At 40.1% G+C, this 13,337-nt stretch overlaps 1 long non-coding RNA gene across 1 annotated transcript in view; it reads left to right on the top strand.

The window, feature by feature from the left end:
- LOC116697247 (uncharacterized) overlaps positions 1–11,818 on the top strand; it is a 15,069-nt gene extending 3,251 nt beyond the window's left edge. The window contains exons 2-3 of the long non-coding RNA XR_004333975.1: positions 11,690–11,707; positions 11,806–11,818. This is a non-coding gene — a long non-coding RNA (uncharacterized LOC116697247). The remainder of the gene's footprint in view (positions 1–11,689; positions 11,708–11,805) is intronic.
- The last annotated feature ends 1,519 nt before the right edge of the window (positions 11,819–13,337 follow it).

Here is a 13,337-nt window from a genome sequence, read left to right as displayed (position 1 = left end):
CTGCATTTCGGTGCCTTGTACCTGTACCTGTGTAATGACAATAAAGTTGAATCTAATCCAATCTAATCTAATCTAATCTCTATCATCTATGAAACTGGCAACACTGAACAAAAGATCAGCTGGGGAGGATGACGCTTTTACGCCATGTGTATTGAGTATGGTTTCATGGCGGTGCGATATACTCAACACAAAAAAGGAAAAATCAGTGATTTTCAACCCATCTGACGCAAGTCATTAAGCAGAGTTTTACTGGCAGGTAAACAGAGTAGCTACTCAGAGCTTGTTGAACATTGTCAAGTTACTAGTTACCAGCTAGTGCTAGCTAGCTTGCTTGGTTGGCAGAATGCTGAACACTGCTGAAATGCTGAAAACTGACATGCTTTAGGGGACCTATAAATGTGCCAATTAACTTCAATGAATTGAAAGGTCAAAGATCAAACACAGTTCATGTCTGTTTTAATGTCCCCAGTGTTAGCATGATTAGCATTGCTAAGCCACTGTCCTGACTGACAGGTCCTAAACCCTCCCACTGTTTTTCTTCTATTTCAAAATTAATGGGACTATCACTTACCAAATGAATATCATGCTGTATTGAAGAAGACTTGAGACCATACACTCATTATGAAAATGTTTACTGAGGTAGTGAATCAAGTTAGAAGTAAACCCATTTTCTCATAGACTTCTTTGTAGAAACAGACTTCTTTTTATAAGCAGTGCTGGAAACTAGATAATGCAACTTTAAGGCACTTCAGCTTTGGCTTCACTTTTCAGGAACAGGTGTTGCTGCTCCACCTCCTCTGTATTGTGTTCTGTGCCACACCAATAAGCTCTATCATTTATTGCATACATTGACTACTGCCATTTACTGTGACATGTTTGACAAACACTAGTCCATCCTTTTGCCTTCACCTCTATAATGTTATGCTCCTATTCCTTTTTATGACTCCCAGAAACCTTTCTTCTTTGACAAATTGCTTGCTGGCATCAAATCACCATCAGAGGCCTCATAATTTAAAGCCCCCACACACTACTCTGCAACCTATTGTTATAGACTAGACACTCAATCATTGGAATACACTTTCACTCAACGTGGCTACAGGTCCATTTATTATAGCTTGATAAACACGCTAAGTGCATATTCCATTACAAAGAGAGCGAGAGAGAGAGAGTGCAGGAGGAAGAGCTTTTTCCATCAGGCTAAAACACCAAGCCAGTGACTGCCAACTCTCTTTTTGAGACTAAGAAATGAAGGTGAGTCTCTTGTGTGATTTACCTGTTAAGTTGCTGTCATGAAAATAGTTGAAGCCCTGGAGAGGCATGAAACAGCATTTAGTCTGTCACAAGCCAAGTAATCATCAGTGGAATTTCCACTAGTAGAAGAGAAGTGTCATGTTCTGCCAAACATCCTTTGAACAAAGCAAACTTAATGTGTCATATTGTATGCACTGACTGATGGAAACCATTAACCGTGGCTCAACTTTTGCTGCATTGCCACGTCATCCACCGAGGGGCTGCATCGGCCAATCACACCCCAGGTCTACCTCACAGGCTTTTAATCATAGACTGTAAAAAAAAAAAAACGATCCGCTATGCGCCGCTACCTTGAACTTTTGGAGCCAGAGTCTGCACAAAAGTGATCGGGCAGTGGAGTGGATCGAAGTCCCGCCCAAATACCGGCTCTACCAATCACGAGTCAAACGGCGATCAATCATAACGTAACACCTTGTTTTTTTTTTAGAATCAGATAACATATTAAAACCAAACTTATCAGAAAAATGATTATCAGAACTACCGAAAATTACAAAAAAAAAACATCTTTTGTGATAAAACTTGTTCAGGTGTACGTTTTTAGTTATGCCCATGCTCTAGGTATCCATTAGTCAAGTCAAGTCATGCCAACTTTATTGTCAATTCCTTCACACATACTAGACATGCAGAGGAATCAAAAGTTTGTTTCTCACCATCCCCACGGTGAAGAAGACAAAAAAATGCACAACAGAGAAGACAGACATTCCTACTACAGAGTAAAAGCAAAAGTGCCCAACAGATAACGGCAGTAAACGGCAACAATATATAATATATAATAGTTATATAATACAATACAATAATACAATATATAATATAAACTAAGACATGCTGGATTGTGGGATTTACCTTTTCTGCAGCTAGTTAACAGGGGCTACCGAGATGTTTGGGCTTCAGTTATACAGTCTATGCATGCAGCAACAGATCTTAATTATACATTTAAAGAACATCATGCTGAAAAAGACTTGAAACTAGCAATTGAGACCATGAACTCATTTTGAAAATGTTTACTGAGGTAATACTGTAAATCAAGTGAGCTGTTGGGTAGTTTGATATACTATGTCATCCGCTGGCTATGATGATTAAAATGCTGACACTTAAATGTGTTTAACTTACTAATTTTACTTCTAAATACTGTAATTAAAAACCACAGTGATGTTTGCTGCATGTCATTTTGTGTTCTCAGATCTTTACAACAAACATGGTGAGTCCATTGTTAGTCCAATGTTGGTCCATCATAACTAGACCAAAACTACGTTAATAAGACCAAGGTTATAGGCAGAATTATCCTTTAAAACCTGGGCTTGATGAAGTGGGAACAGGTGTTTGGCATTCTCCATGTCCCTCATCCCTCTCTCTTCTCCTGTGGCTATCTGACTGATTAAGTCTTTGTAGTGCTCAGGTCAGCTGGGATGGCGCTCTGCTGACATTCCTGTGGCGCTCTTCACACAGCGACATCAGCGGGCGTCCTCAACAACATCATCAAAGACCTGCGGGACCTGAAGTATCATAAAGCTGATCAAAACCACAGTGTTAAATCTCAGCAGCTGTTACCTGAAGAAGGAACTTTTAGTACACAGTAGATCACCAGGCTATGGCATCACCTTATCAGATAATTGTCATGCACATGGTTAAGGAGGAGATCAGGGTGTAGACAAGCACAGGAATGCAACTTATTGGAATATTCCTGAAATTATACACAATGTAGCTTCTGTGCCTCTTCAGTTAAAGAGCCCCTACTATGCTCATTGTCAGTGTCATTTTGTACTCTTGGGATTTCCTAGGACAGGTTTACATGCTTTGATGTTAAAAAAACATATCATGTTTCTCATACTGCCCATTGCTGCAGCTCCTCCACCTGAAACGCTGCGCCTGAGCTCTTGGCCCGCCCTCCTGAAAAGCCCAGTCTGCTCTGATTGGTCAGCTGCCCTACTCTGTTGTGATTGGTCAACCAAATTCCAAAAAGCGACTGGGCAGGTTATGCTTGCTTAGGTAGCACCTATGAACATCACACATGAAACACTGGGCTGGCTTTCTCAATCAACGACATCATAAATGGAGGAATTTCAAACAGGAATGTGGGCAAACACCTTTTTTATGCTACAGCCATGGAGGGTGGGCCTCCAGAACGCACCTCCTACTCCCTTCATCCTCCCCCCACTCCATCACCGTCCAACCTGCACCAGGAGCACATGGCCACTGCCGGACCCTCAAGTGTCCAATCCTGCTATGACGCACGTTGCATGGCTGTCAGAGGAGGGAAACAGAATGAATTCTTCAATTTAAATCTTTTTAACTTTTCATTTTCAGATTGTATTTTTTTTTGTTCAGTTACAGTTTGATTTTTCTTTTTGACAAAATGTAAATAAAGAAATGTCAAAAACACAAACTTCCCGATGTGTTGGGTTCACTCTCACTGAATCATCAAGTTATGAATGCATGGTGATATATTTGCAATGTAACGTTAGTCCGAGATTACTTTGCTGAGCTAACTATGGAGCTTTTCTGTCAGATATTCATGGTAAGTGCACACACTGAAATTATGGCCAAGCATGCACCCCTAAAATAACATCTGAATAACGCGCCACTGACGTTACACTAGGTTTGTCCTGGTCTGGGGCCAAATTGATTTCTGAAACTCCAAAATAGCACTAGAGAACATTTGCTCCGGGACACGCCTCCTCTTTTTGCTGAACCAACCCCGGGAGCGCAAGTTCATTCCCTAATTTACCGACGTGCGTCTGTGGAGGGAAACGTCCGCTGTGGGTCGGGTGCAAAATAGGAACGATACATACGTCGGTGTACAAAATCAATTGCAAGATAGGGCTCTAAGATGTCATTCAACGTGTAGTGTCCCAGTCAGTGTTCTTCAAGGAACAGAGCCTTTAATGTGACATGGCAGGCTTAAATATTAAGGCCAATTCCAGCCACTCTTCACGCTCCCTGTGGGTCACATGCTATTAATAATAAATTTAAAGTCAGTGCAAATGTCAGGGTGGGGGGCAGATGGAGGACAGCAGTATGTATGATGATGGTTGTGTCTTTAAACAATGTATATTGTGTATGTTTGAAAATATATATTTTTTTAATTATTTAAATGTTGTTACTAAGTTGGTGTTCTTAGCCAGTGTTCTTAGCCAGTGAAAGGACGTGCTTGCATTTAGACGTGTTGAACGGTATTACCCATAGGCATGTGTTTGAATTATGATCCATAAATGTGTGTGCTTTTCAGTTTGCGGGCAGGCCATCAAGTCATCCATTGAGAGGATATGGATATGGCTACTTGTAGGTATGACCTCTGAGTAGCAGTTGAGGTTGGAGCTCTGCGAGTTGGCTCACCAGGGATTCCACCATGCGTACGTACTCCACGTTCTGTCTGCGCCAAGGTTTCGTTCCGTCATCCAATATGCGTCATACCCAGAGTTTGAATTGGGCCGGAACGATCAGCAATGGCTTTGATTATCAAGCAAATTGATAATCAAATGTAATTGGCAGTTTCATGCATCAGTGTTTCCCGTTCTCTTATAATAATGCCAGATCTCCATCCCAGTGTTTCTACTACACACTCTCAGCAGCGCACACCATGAGTCCAAGGCAAGTGTCAGTGAGGAGTTCACACAGCTATAAAAAAATGGCAGGACAGTTGCGAACTATCTGTTTTAGTTAAAGTCTGTGATTTAAACTGGTGACGATCACGTTGGTAGTAGCCTACCGGTTACAATGGTAGTGATCAACGCAGTAATGCGCTGCATATCTGCCGTTTTTAGCTGAGCTGGAACAGAGAGTACTGCATTTGGTTGAAACAGGTCGGCGATGCTGCTCTACTGTCATTGTTCTGATGGAAGTGAATGTAGCCGTGGTGTGTTTAATGTGGACTGAGTACGTCTGACGCCGTTTAAAAATAGCCGTTGCAATGTGGTGACTCTGGAGGCACTTTGGCCTTGTGTGCTTTGACTAGTTTGGCATGGAAGTGCTGTTTCGTGGATGGAGACTTTATTAAAGTAGCCGAGTAGTAGAAGCCTAGTGTAAACCCTCAAGGCGTCCTCGCGTCAAATTTGACCCATTTTTAAAACATTTCTGTATCCGAAAATTTTTTGGTTGGTTGAAAATATTTTTTCAACAAATAAACAAAATAAAAATAAAAACGTGGCTGGTTCCATACAACTCTTCACAATTAAAATAAATGATCAGTTCACTACTCTTATAGAATTTGGGTGTTTTATTCAATGTTTTAGCATTTGAGTAAAAAAAAAATAAAAAGTGACAAAGTAAAGGAAAAAGCTTCAAAAAACGTTGAAAAATAAACAACCAACGTCACACAAAGCGCAGAAAAAAAACATCTGGAAAAGCTCAAAAACATCGGGTGACAAAGAGTGACAAAAACATTATAAAAAAAAAAGTTTTACCCAGAATACAAAAAGTGACATGGTCAACAGGAAGACAACACAAGGGTTAAACACACTAGGCTCAGTGTCTCAGAAGCTGAGCGTTTTGCCTGCACACTCGCTGACTCTCGTACTGTTTGCTCAGGCAGTTGTGATGATGGCATACCAGATTTCTTCCGTTCATGTAAGAGAGCTCCTCATAACGCTGCTTTCAAGTGGAGATTGTGGTAGATTAAACACCAAATGAGATATAAAACTCTGTGGTGCACTGCAAAAGGCCTCCAGATTAATTACCCATTTCTGGAGGATTCAAAGAGGATGGTGAAAGCTTTAATCAAGCTAGTGTTCAGTTTGATCCTTACACATAGGATTTCAAGAACAGGCACTTACAAAGGCAGCAGTTCATTTTCAACACTGTTGTATCCCTTTGATTACCTCTTCAAAAGAACAAAACAACATTTGACATTGATTCTGTCTGATAATTTCATCAGCCATCAGTACAATTCAGGGAGAGTGATGAGGAAGCAGAGCAGATATTATCTCTAGTGCAGTTGTCACGTTGCCGTCCTTACTTTCACCTCAAGTGTCCCTCTTTGCTTTACACTGATTCTCTTTGATAATGGAGACTATTACCACTTAACACCAGCTCTGACAAGTCAGACAGAGCTTTATTGTCATTCCACTGCCCCATCAAAATCTCATTTTCTCAAGGAACACTCGGGTCAGGCAGCTTGCATGCACATTCTTTTTCTAGAGTTATTCTCTTTTCTAAAACCAATGTTGCTCTGAACGACAAGTAAAACCTTGTCCGAACGAGGGAAGCAGATAGAACGATGTGACTGGAGGCAATAGAGGCAGAATCACTCAGGGCAGTAATGTCACATCACAGATCCATACTGTTAGTCATGTCTTCGGTATCAAACATGTCAATATTCCTATTCAGATGCACTCCAATTTAAATAATGTTTTCCATTCATTATAGCACAACGCATGACACATTCAAATCCAGTATTCATTCCAGTTTAAAAAGGCAGCCATAATACAATTCTAAATGAAAACTTGACAAATCATCATCAGTGTATGTAAGCAAGACTGGCATGAAGACGTGGATTGAATTTGAAATGAACTTCATATTTTTATTTTTGAACTGACCAACAATTAGTACCCAAAATCGTATTGCAAATTGAATTATTAAGAGATTAGCTACATTCTATATTTTGATATCATGCCAGGATTCTCCTCTGTGGAAACTGAATCATTTCCTTTCATTATATAAACACCCTGGACTTTCACAGCCTGTCTATGGATGAGCATGTCCTAGAGCGCCGGCTAGGTGGGTCAATAAATACAACTAATGCTTCATTTGGAAATCCCAATAGGCAAGCACAGCTTGGTATGAGATACTGGGGCATGCAAATAGTTGTTAATTTTTCTCACAACAAAATCAATTTTGTATCGGTTGAGTCCATTAATGTATAATTATCATTATTATTTCAACACCAGTTTCTCAGATTCCATAAGGTAAAGTTATGCTTGTAGAATAGTGTTAATAGCATGTGGTAGGCTGCATGAAAGATCAGTTTCAAACCGCAGTCTTCAAAGCTGTGACCTTCACAGATCTTCACACGTCACTTCTCAACACTCCTCCTCTTTCTTGGACTGTACCCGACCCTCCCCCACTGTCCCAACCCCTCCTCAACCACACCTCCAGCTGTCCTCCCCCAGCCCCCTGCAACCTCTTCACCTATCACATACAGTCATACAATCAGGGCAAGGGGTGGGGTGATGGGGGGACAGCATCGCAACTAGCCAGTGGGCATGTTTCCAGACATCTGTAAAGGATGTCACCACTTTGCTTAATTATGTTATTGATTGATGCTGGATGGAATTAGTGTGTGTTGAATTGAGTGTGTGTTTGTGCGTGTGTGTGTGTGTTTAAATAACAAATATTACAGTAATGTTCTGCTTGAAAGTGTTACATTGGAGAACATCATTTGTGTGGTGTTTTTACTAACTTGTAGGGTTATATTTTTTTTAAAATGGGGAAATCACTTTATTTTAACTGTTCAGTAACTTGGAAAATAGAATTAAAAAGCAACATTAAAAAGAATTGTGATACGTGTGATCAAATATTGCCCCCCACTATCCTGAAGCCATGAAAAAGGAATAGGTTTGTGCGTGCGTGTGTATGTGTGTGTGTGTGTGTGTGTGTGTGTGTGTGTGGGAGGGTGCATTTTTGTGGGTGTGTGTGTATCTGCCACCAGCCATTACTCCACCAGCTACATATCTTTACACAGCAAACATGATATAGTCTGCAGCTATATATATATATATATATATATACATATATTCTGAGCCTTACCACATAATTTGTATTATGCTATCTGGTAGTTCTATATTTTTATAAATGAGGAAATTAGTTAATTTGAACTTTTCAGTAACTTGGATAATAGTATAAAAAACCAACAAGTCAACGAATCTTGATAAGATCGTGGATCGTGATTGTGCGTGTGTGTGTGTGCAGTACGGAAACTCTGTTGGCTTCATCAGGATTCAGGGAGGGCTTCAAGGAGGAATACATTATCAAACTGTGATAGACTCTAAACCCCTATTCATACATAATAAATTATTCAGAGCTCTGTAAACTAAACTCAAAGTCAATGATAAATGCGATCCAGTCACCATGGCGCTCATCCACACTTCATTAGGCCGGCGTGAGTGCAGTGGAGACTGAAATAACAACAGAGAGAGGGCTGAAGGGTTTTAGCTGGGTGCTGGGAGCAGGGTGGAGTGAGGGAGGGATGGAGGAGCGGAGGTGGAGAGGGAATGAGACAGAGAGAGCATAGGGCTGGAGGATTAGGAGAATGACAAAGACAGACTTTTACCAATCCCTCTCATAAGAATTCCTGTGGTATGTGTGCATTTAAAAGCTCCCGAGGTGGTTTTCTGGGACTGCAGGACTGTTTGGGAAAGTCATTCAGCAGAATGTGTTTACACACAAAGTCCATTTAAACTGCTTCTCACTTAGGCTTTGTAACTTTAAGAGCGATGACTCATGCAACTCCATGTGAGCTGTGTTGGGTTTGTTGTAAATGGAAAGAATAGATATTAATTAAGAGTAATCGGATCCCTCCAAAGGCTCTTTCACATTGATCATGTTAAGAGTGTTCATTTAGACATCCCATTCTCTCACCAGCAGACACATGCAAGAAGTTTGCTGGGAAGATGTAGTTCCCAGATTTGTTTTAAAAAACCCTGGCATTCCTTTAAACCAATCATAATTGTCTTGGGGGCCGGACAGAGCCACGGTGCCTCTGGAAAATAGCCTCAAGAAAGGAAGTCGTTGTTGTTGTTGTGAAACATGTGTACGTTCAAAAGTTGTTTTAGTCGTGCAACAGAATACTCAGATTGGACGGATAGTCCAGCTAGCTGTCTGGATTTACCCTGCAGAGACCTGAGGAGCAGGTAACCATAGTCCCCATAAATCCCCCAGAGTTTAGAACGCCAACACAAAGAAAGAGGAAGGTAACGGAAATCCCTCCAAAAAGAAGGACATCCTGCGAAATTTCAGCCGTCCAATCAGAGTTTTCTCTCGCTAAAACTACTTTGGTCTGGCAATGCAAGACTAATAACATTGTGACTTCATGCACAAGTGGTTCTTCGTTGAAGTTTTTGTAACATAATGCACATGGAAGCCCAGGAAATGACTTTGAAGCCAATTAAATGGGCCAACAGTGGCATCACAACTTCCAGGCCGTCGTCTGACGAAGGAGGAGAAGGAGTCTATTTCTTCTGTCCTAAAGCAGGCTGTGATGTTTTGAGAGATGGACACAAGCTGCGAAAGGTTATGCCAGGAATAAACAGGCGGGGACAGTTCCAGTACCTTCTATCCACAGTACTCCTTTCTCCACCTACAGTCATCTACATCGACACACCGTGCAAAAGCAGCTTCTTCCCACATTTTCCGTCATGGAGAGTTTAGGGTGACAGGAATTCAACAGGTGATCATTGATAGGATTATTTTTTTACCTACTTTCACCAGTAACATCGGAATGAGTCTGAGTCCTAAAATGTGAAATTTGACTTTAGTTTTTATTAGACTTCGTTTAGAGTGCTTCTACTGTTATATTTCACAATCTGCGAAGAAAGCTTCCTGCAGTGGTTTCAGAATCTCTGAACAAAGCACATAGATGTAATATTAACACTCTCTCCTTTTCTCTTGATCAAGTCCAGTGTTCTCACTGGTCTTTATTTGATTCCCTTTGTGGTTTGACTTGGTCTGTTCTGGCTCTGGCTTGTAATTACATCATCTCCTTGCCCCCGTTTCTCCGGCAGTAGTATAATGTCTGCTAGTGTCAGACACTGCTTATCTCGATGAACCAGTAATGGATGGAAACAATCATACATTTGTATTTTCTTTTGCAGATTATTACGGACAATTTGGTTCGAATATGCTCCATATCTGGAAGGAAACTTGACTACTGTAGCTGCATGTATGGGAAAACCGACTTGAAGTGGCTGAAACACGCAGCTTAACACTTTCTGTGTAGACACGCTGTAACATTTGGAATATGATGCAGTTATATATAGTAATTTTATTATTGTTGTAGACCTTTTAACAACCACACACAACTGATTATAAATGATGTTACAGCGCAAAATTAGAGCTGTGGATGGTTATGTATAGGCAAATATACATAACAGCAGCAGTGTCTGTCTGCTATAACTGTGTGTCTGTGTGTGTGTGTGTGTATGTGTTTGTGTGTGTGTGTGTGTGTCTGTGTGTGTTTTTGTGAGTACTTTTTAAGCTCTGGCTTTTGCTTTAGTGAAAACCTGCAGAGTCCATCATGGGAACATTTAAATGTTGCACAGTGAACAAATCCCAACAGAACACGAGGAGTGCTATTATTTAAGCATGCTAATTGCCTTCCTGTGGTATGTGACACAGTCCAGCCACATGCCTTCTCAGTGTTTCCAAAAGTCTGACATTTTCCCACAACCTGCCGAGAAATGTCAGCAGTGAACAGCTGCACTGCTTCACACACTGTTCAAAGCGACATGCTGAGCAACATGTATTAGGCAAATTTATGGAATCCCATTTCAGCCGGGAAAAGAAAAAACAGAGAGAAAAAGTTAGAATTGATAAAACTAAGACTCTAATCTAAATGATCACTCTATATCTCAAATTTGGATTTGTAACTAACCAAAATTATGATATAATACAATAATATATAACAATTCCGCCAAGGAAAAAAATGAAAAAATAAAATAAAATCAAACTTAAAGTGGCTTTAAGGAACTTTGAGTTTGTGTGCTACCTATTATCTTGCTGGATGCTCAAACACAGGCTTTACTGGTGATAAACCAAAATCTGTGACCCATCAGAATGTGTTACTGTAGAGCAGGTCTACCTGTCGCAAATCATGTTGTAACTTTGTGGGAAAAGGGACTTAAACACCTTGTTCCCCACCTCAGTTCTAACTTTTGGAAAATACAGAAGGAAATCAGGAGAACGAAGATTGCAAGTCCTTAAACTATTTACATTAATATAGATCAGAAGGTAGGATGGAAGTAGACCTAAAATAGCGTATGAAGACATGCCAGTGTTGAAGTCTCCGTGTTGATAGAGAAAGTCATCCAACACTTTCATACAGTTCACAATGGTGAGTGAGGGCTTTAAAACCAGAGATGGACCTCTGTGATCCATGGTATACAGTGTCCAGTGCATGTAAACTTTGAGAAGAAGCATGCATGTATAAAACATCACCATAGTCAAGTATAGTCATAAAAGCGGCAGCAACATGCATCTTTCTAGATTTGAACGAAAGGCAGGATTTGATTCTGAAAATAAACCCTAGTTTAAGTTGTAATCGTTTTGGTAGCTGCTTATTATGAGGTGTAAAAGAAAGAGATTGTACTTAGAAACACAGTCAATCTTTGTATCCTAAGAAGTGAGGATTGAAGACAGATTTGATTTGGATTTTGAATTTGTTTATCAGCATTTAAAACATATAAAAGTTGTAAATCATGATGATTCGGTTGAAGCGTGTTAAAAGCAAGTTGTAACTGGGAGTAGGCCTGGTCTGTGGTGAGCAATACAGTACAGTGTCATCAGCATAAAAATGAAATTTTACTTTAGACAGCGGCTGGTGATCAATATTATTGATAAAGAGGATGGAGAGCAGTGGCCCCAAGACTGACTCTTGAGGCATGCCTTTATAGTAGTATAGTAGTCATTTATTTCTGATGTACAACTGAAAGTGATAGATGCCAACAGCCAGACTGGTTGACTGTTGTACGAATACATTTTCAACATAGCCTTAACATTTCATGCCTTTCCTTTTCTCCCTCTCTTGTTTTCTGAAGATGCATCAGATACAAGTGTAATGTTACAAAGTACGACTGTACTTAAGTAGAGTTTTCACATACCTGTACTTTACTTCAATTATATATTTCTGAAAACATTCACTTTTACTCCACTACATGTCCTAAATAACATTCAACCTTAATTCCAAAGTGAACAAAAAATGTAAAATTCTGTTGTCTGTTTTGTTGTCAGACAGTGAATTTGATGAGGTGTGGAAACCCTGAATATTAAGCTTTAATATAAAGGAAGCCAAAATCAAGTTAATAAGAAGTTTAGTTTTTATTTATTATAATTAAGTAAATGTAATGTCATAAAATTACGTGTACAGTAAATACCAGATACTTTAAGACTTTTAATCAAGTATTATTCTGAAATTTTAAATTTTCTTGTAAGATGCTTGTACTTTTACCTAAGTACTGCTTTCAAGTACTTTATACTACACTGTCAGATACTCTGGGCCACCTTCTGCTGACGCTCACCGGCTGAAAATGGAATGAGATAATGACCGAAAATTACCTCTTTCACATTTTCTCTGTCCCTACAAAACTGATCCACAAGCATCATTTTAGTAACAATACAAAACTGATTTAATGACAAAACATTCCATATTAAGCAGGTGTTTGAGCACATAAAACCCCCCGTAGGGAAATCCTTCACTGCTCCCATCTGCAAAGTGTTGTTTGGCTAAGAGATCAGTGTGAGACAGAGAGCAGCCAGCCTCAGGTCTGAAATAATGACAGCACTTGACTAGAGCCGCTGCATATATCAGCATAAGAGATGTGAGCAAACGATGAATGGAGTCTGCCAAGACACAGGCTGCACAAGAAGAGGTTGGAAGGGTTTGTTGGTGTTGTGTCAGACTCCCTGAATTGTGTTAGATGTTGATGCTGTGAGCTCATTAGTACCACTGAGTCTGTTATACTTCCAGGATTGCACCGGTGCAGGGGGAAATTCCTCCGAATTTAACTCTTTTTGGCCAAATCTTTTTGGTCCGTTACCTTCCTCTGTCTTTGCAATGCGATCTAAACACTGGTGGATTTCTGAGGACCATGGTTAACTGCTCCTCAGATTAAATCAGTAAATCCAGACAGCTACACTATCTGTCCAATCTGAGTTTCTGTTGCATGACTAAAACAACTTTTGAACGTACACTTTTCACCAAAAAAGAAGTTCCTTTCTGAGGCTCTTCAGAAGAAGCACGATGGCTCCGTCCAACACATAACACCGCCCAAGACAATTGTGCTTGGTTTTAAGAAATGCCAATAAACCAGAGCATGTTT

Source organism: Etheostoma spectabile, chromosome 10, assembly GCF_008692095.1.
Source record: "Etheostoma spectabile isolate EspeVRDwgs_2016 chromosome 10, UIUC_Espe_1.0, whole genome shotgun sequence".
Taxonomy (NCBI): domain Eukaryota; kingdom Metazoa; phylum Chordata; class Actinopteri; order Perciformes; family Percidae; genus Etheostoma; species Etheostoma spectabile.
Note: the sequence above shows the minus strand (reverse complement) of the source record. Positions and strands in the feature narration are given on the sequence as shown.